The sequence below is a fragment of the Crocodylus siamensis genome, chromosome 1 (assembly GCF_052110815.1).
Source record: "Crocodylus siamensis isolate JL-2025a chromosome 1, ASM5211081v1, whole genome shotgun sequence".
NCBI lineage: Eukaryota > Metazoa > Chordata > Crocodylia > Crocodylidae > Crocodylus > Crocodylus siamensis.
The window spans coordinates 377,638,713-377,645,166 of record NC_143395.1 but is presented as its reverse complement, the minus strand read 5'-3'; the positions used below and the strand labels follow the sequence as shown (position 1 = coordinate 377,645,166).

General features: G+C 47.7%; 1 long non-coding RNA gene across 1 annotated transcript; it reads right to left on the bottom strand.

Moving 5' to 3' along the window:
* Window positions 1-284: 284 nt before the first annotated feature.
* On the bottom strand, window positions 285-5,027 carry LOC149875107 (uncharacterized). Its single transcript, XR_016440009.1, has 3 exons — window positions 4,607-5,027; window positions 4,280-4,395; window positions 285-666 (listed from the first exon to the last, which is right to left on the bottom strand). It is a non-coding gene; the product is annotated as an uncharacterized LOC149875107 (long non-coding RNA).
* Window positions 5,028-6,454: the final 1,427 nt, after the last annotated feature.

The window sequence follows — 6,454 nt, the reverse complement described above, 5'->3', positions numbered from 1 at the left end:
TAGGAGGGCATTACAGCACGCAAATAAGAGGAGGGTAATTAAACACAACATAACACCGGTGACCAGGAGGTGAAGGATGCCCGTTCCTAGGCCTCCGAGTTTGGGCAACCAGCTCCAAAGGGAATCAAAAACAGTGGGTTTACGTTCCTGACTTTTCCACTGCTCAAAAGCCTGTTCGGCCGACAAAATGTGTTTGTTAATATCTTGGGAATTTTCTGGAATATAAGTACAACATTTGTTCCCAATTAAAGCACATACCCTCCCCCCCCCCCGCCTTCCCACCGATGCTAAAACATAATCTAGAGCCTGCCGGTTTTGAAGAGATAATAAATGAAGTTGATAAATCTCGGAGTTAAGGCTCTTTTCAATAGCTAAAGTGTCATTGGCAAATTTTGTAAGAAACACAGAAAGTTGACGATACAGCTTGGCTAACCGGCCCACTCCATACGATGAGAGAAAGATCATGCCAAATCTGTCTCATGATGAATCCAGTTCTTGTGTCCGTCGACCTTTGCCGCTGTGTGGGAAACTAGTAGGACAGTGTGAGGTCCTTTCCACTTCTCTTGGAGGGGCTCATCCTTCCAGGTACGAACGAGTACGGAATCCCCCAGCTGTAAAGAGTGGACTGGAGCATCCAGCGGAAGAGGCTGCAAGTCTTTAGTGTACCTATGGAGAAAAGAAAAAACAGCAGACAGAGAGCACATATACCGTGACAAAATATTACATCCTGTTTCCCACTCCCCTGCTAGAACCAGGGTCCCGTTCATAGGCCATGCCCTTCCAAACATAATCTCAAAGGGGCTAAGCCCTAATCTTCCCTTGGGGAGGGCACGGATGCGAAGCAAAGCAAAGGGTAAAGCATCGGGCCATCACAGAGAGGCCTCCTGGCAGATTTTTGATAGATGACGCTTGAGGGTCTGATTTGTACGAGTACTGGGGATCCGGGAGCGCCCCCACTGATGGAATGAGGGCATGCATAGGGGTGTCAGCAGGTCTCAGCGTCCTCAGGGTGGCAGCATTTTTAGCTTCTCTGTCCGCCCGGGCGTTACCCCTGGCTATGTCTTGATCCTCTTTCTGATGCGCCTTACAGTGCATTACTGCCACTGCCGAGGGAAGTTGAACAGCTTCCAGGAGTCGGAGAATTTGGGGTCTATACTTCACTGGGGAGCCTTGGGCTGTCAGCAGTCCCCTTTGTTGCTGTAGGCCAGCATAGGCATGCAGTACTCCAAAAGCATACCTAGAGTCGGTATAGATGTTGACCCGTTTCCCTTTTGACAGTTCTAGCGCCCGGGTCAGGGCCACCAGTTCAGCAAGTTGAGCAGATGTTCCGGCGGGCAAACCCTTGGCCTCAACAACATCATAGGGGGTCACAACAGCATAACCTGCCCTCCTTTGCCCTTCTACAACAATGCTACTGCCATCAGTGTACCACTCACAATCAGCATTTATAAGTGGCTGATCCTGTAGGTCTGGACAGCTGGAGTACTGTGCATCTATGATGTCTAAACAATCATGCTCTTGTTCTTCCGTTTCAGGTAAGAGAGTAGCCGGGTTGAGGGAGGGGCAGGTTTGCAGAGTCACTTCAGGGTTCTCCAACAGCTTAACTTGGTACCGAGCCACCCGAGCCTGGGTGAGCCAGAGACCCCCCTTCGTGTCTAGCAGAGCCTGGACCATATGAGGGATATACACCTGCACGACTCCTCCCAGCGTTAACTTTTCAGCTTCCTCAAGTACTAGGGCAGTTGCCGCAACTGCTCGTAAACACGCTGGCCATCCCTTGGCAACTGGATCAAGGTGTTTGGAGAAATAAGCAACAGGACGTTTCCACGCCCCCAACAATTGAGTAAGCACTCTCAGAGCCATCCCTTTTCGTTCATGCACATACAATTGGAAAGGTTTAGAAAGGTCCAGTAAACCCAGGGCGGGGGGCTTCCATTAGTTTCCTTTTTAGTATTTTAAATGCCTTGTCAGCTTCTGAAGTCCAATAAAAGGGGTCATGGTCTGCCCCTTTTACACGGTCATATAGTGGTTTTGCCCATAGTCCAAATTCAGGGATCCATATTCTGCAAAATCCTGCCATGCCAGGAAACGCCCTGAGCCGCTTATGGTTGCTTGGGGTGGGAACCTGACATATAGCCTCCTTTTGTCCACTTGAAAGCTGGCGCTCCCCCTGTCTTATGTGAAATCCCAGGTATCATACTTCGGGGAGAGCAATTTGAGATTTATTTTGAGCCACCCAATATCCTCGAAGTCCAATAAAGTTCAGGAGCCTTACAGTGGCGTTAAGGCAAGAGATTAAATCTACAGCAGCAATTAATAAATCATCCGCATATTGTAACAAGAGAACTTCATGCTCATTATTCCACTCCTCCAAGTCTTTAGCTAAGGACTGGCCGAAAAGAGTGGGAGAGTTCTTAAATCCCTGGGCTAATACTGTCCAACAAAGTTGTTTCTTAACCCTTTTTCTGTCCTCCCATTCAAAAGAGAATATCTCCTGAGTGGGGGTGTCAACTGGAATCATAAAGAAAGCGTCTTTCAAATCAAGAACTGAAAAATGAGTATACTGCCCCCCTATGGAGCCCAGCAAGGTATACGGGTTTGGGACGAGGGAATGAATAGTTTTAACCCGTTCGTTAACTGCCCTTAGGTCCTGCAGCAGTCGATATGTGCCATCAGGCTTTAGTACAGGCAAGATAGGAGTGTTCCAGGCTGACTGACACTCTCGCAGTATGCCGTACTTTAGGAAACGGTCTATAGTCTCCTGCAGTCCCTCTCTGGCTTCCTTTTTGATTGGGTACCGCTTGATTCGTACCGGACCTTTTCCCGGCAGTAGTTGGATATTAATGGGGGTTTGATGTGTAGCCTTTCCGGGGACCCCCTTGCCCACACCAAAGGGTATACCTGGTCTTTCCACTGGTTCCACTCCGGGGGGGCGTTCATAGCCGAGGTGTCAATTGCAAGGGTCATTATCCATGCATTTTCAGGGGGCAATGTGAGGGTTATTTCATCCTGAGTAAAATGCAGTGATGCACCTAATCGACAAAGCAGGTCTCATCCTAGCAGGGGTGTTGGGCAATCTGGAAGGTAGACCAATTTGTGAGAAAGAGCCCAGTCTCCCAGAGCACATTCTGCAGGAGCATACACTGGGCACTGAGTCTTTTTTTTTCCCGTGGCACTTACCACAGTGAGAGAGTCTGCTACGGGAAGTTGAAGAGGTTGATTTACAGTGGTCCGTGCTGCCCTGGAGTCTACCAAAAAATCAATTTCTGAATTTCCCACCCGCATTTTTACTCGGGGTTCCGGGGGTGGGGTGGTCCGTTTCCCCTGACACCCCTACTCCTGTCCTTCAGCTGTCATTACAGGAGTACAGTCTCTCTCTTTCTCTGGGCATTCATTCTTTCAGTGTCCCTCTTGCCAGCATAAGGCACACTGGTTCCGTCCCAGGCGTCTTTCTTGTGGGCCAGGGCGCCCACGCCCACGACCCCTTATACCTCTGCCTCTCCCACCTTCTTGTGGCCTTTCTCTGACTCCAGCCTGTACTGCTGCTACTAGCATTCTAACTTGTCTCTTTTCTTCTTTCTGAGGATATACACCCTGTTTGCAGTCTCCAGGATTTGTGCTACAGACATACCCATTAAGTCTTCCTTTTTTTGGTAAGAGGTAAGATGGGTATGATCCACAGGGTTGTTAGGGTCCCATCTAGGGTCTGCTAGGGGAACCACATCTGCCGGACTAGGAACATTGACGGGAACCCTTTCATGCCTCCGCTGTGCTTCCTCCCTTGCTTTGGAAATAACTTGATTTCGCTCTACTTCAGATAATAAGGTTTGCATAAGGATATTACAATTGTCCCAATCAGGCTTGTGACTAGCTAAACATCCCTCAAAGACAGAGATAAACTTACTTGGGTTAGTTGAAAATTCTCCAGCCTGTGCCTTAAAAGCCGCCAGGTCCACCGGATTAAAAGGTACATGGGTGTATACTTGCATGGTCTGGGCCGCATGCCCGTCTGCTCCAGGCCGGGCTATTACAGTTTCAGTAAGTAAAGGGTAAAATCCCACTGAAGGAGGAATCTCTGGAACCGGGGGCATCTGATCTTTATATATCTTTAAAGCCGAAGGGGACACCGACTCTAGCATTACAGTGGTTGAGGGGGAATGCTGAGACTCAACACTGACAACTACTGATCCTGTCAGAGTCAAATTACACTTCTGCAAAATATCTGTCTTATTTCGTAAAGCCATAAACAATTGCGCATACAAATGTTCATTCCACTTACCCATCCACTGACAAAACAGGAGTAATTGGAGGATTGTATTATAGTTAATTGACCCTTCCGGAGGCCACCTTTCCTGATCCTCCAGTTGATAGTGAGGCCATTCCACTGTACAGAACCTTTTAAGATTATTTTTAGTCATTAGATCTGACTTAAACAGTTTCCAAATAGTTAGAATGCATTCTAAGGGTGTACACCATGCCCTGCCAACCGTACTCTGTCCCTGCCCCTTACTCCAGGGAGACACTGGGTGTCCCCAGGTCCTATAGGGAGACACTGGGCATCCCCTGGTCTTAACGGGCAATGCTCAGACTGCTGAGCTTATCCTACCTTGTCCAAGGGACCAGTTCCACATCGTCGCCCATGATCGCTTCTCCACTATTTGAGCGTGTTGCACCGTTGTGCCCTCCAGGGTCGATCAAACCACGTCTCTGCCAAGGCCCCCAATGAAACCACCGGTGTGCACTGGGCATCGGTTGTTGCTGCAAGTCATCGACCCCAGGAGGGATCTGGGCAAGGCGAAATGTTAGCCTCAAGCCCCATGTTGGGTGCCAAAAACTGTTGCTGGCACAAGGTGCCCGAGGGAGGCAACAATTGGGTTTGTTGCCCGGTGTGCGTTGCGCCAATAAACACACTGGGGGGAGAAGTAGACAGAGTTTATTTGAGCTCAAGTAAAAGGTGCAGGGAGACTGTATGGTCTCAAATCCTGCGCCCCTAGCCCTGCAACAGCGTATATTTATACCCTGGTCACTTCCAGCAGTATTTTTCCACTAGCTGGCTCCCACCCTCATCCCCCTTTCCCTCCTCCCTTCTCTCTCTGAGCGGTGTCCTCGCATTCCACAGATAACAGTTTTTAGGGAGTTTCAGCTTGCTTGCTACCCATTCTGTTTTCCAGTGTTACAGGAGGTTACAAAAAGTTTGGGGGGGGGGCCTGGCTCGCCTGGGCCTAGAGCAGAGGGGCTTCATCGACACTCGTGGTCTTCCATCCCTCTGAGTTACCTAGGGTTATGCCCAGTGACCCCAACATGTGGATACCCAAGATTAGCACATTCAAAGATCTGAATTGTTCTCAGTTTCCTAGGTAATATTTGAGCGTTTGAGTGTCTTTTCCATTCTTTCTATCCTATATCCTTGCTTTATGTACTTGAAGGTATTTCATTTTTAAGTTAACAGCCCTCTTTTGAATTTAGTTTCCTTTTATCTTCTCAGTAACAATAGCTACTTTTTATCTTTTAAATACATTTCTATCATATGATGCTGTTACAGATTTTGAGGGGGAGGGAAAAAGAATTGCATAAAAATATACATTTTTACTCAAGCTGCTATATTTCTGCAAATCATACTAACTCATAGAGCTTATTCCCTCAGTACTGATAGAATATTTCATACAAAAACTGTGTTAAAAGGCTGCAAACTCAGGCAAACCTAACAAATGCATTAAAAGGGACTATTTAACTACACAGTGGGCACATCTACACATGCAGTTAATGCAAAGCAATAAACTCTGAAGCTTATTGCTCCAGAATTTATTGCTCCTGGGCATGCCATTTGAACATATGCCCAGAACTGCAGCACATTGAGCCAGATTGGACAAGCCCCAACTGGAAGGGGACCCACCAATTAAGTGTGCTGTGGAAGGGCTGGCTGGGACACAAGGGTACTTCTGCACAGGGCAGCCCTCGTGCCCCAGCCAGCTGACATTTACTGTGAAGCTAATTAGTCTATTGCATAGTAAATATCTTGGTGTAGATATGCACAGTGGGTGCACCTGGGCCTCAGGTTGGCCACCCCAGGTGTAGATAATATGCAGGAAGAGAAGGAAGTATTCATGAATAAGGTAGGTGCTGGCTGCTTCTCTTGGCTGTGTCATAGTACTATTGTGGGCAAGTTACTGAAACCAAATGTTTCACAGAGGGCCGCTCATTTTCAGGGTGCCCAAGGTGCAATCTGCATTCTTATTTGTAGATATGACAAGCATTGCAATTCAGCCAAAATCAATAGAAACTATTCTTTGTGCAAAGTACACTATTAGGGCAGGGACATAGATAATACTTAGAATGGTCTGTATACTTTCATCCTTCATGGGCGAAGACAACTGCATCCAGTGGGAGGAGGGGAGGGAAGAAGAGAGAAAAGAAGTGGGAAAGAAAAAGGGAAGGAGAAAAGAGAAAATGAGAA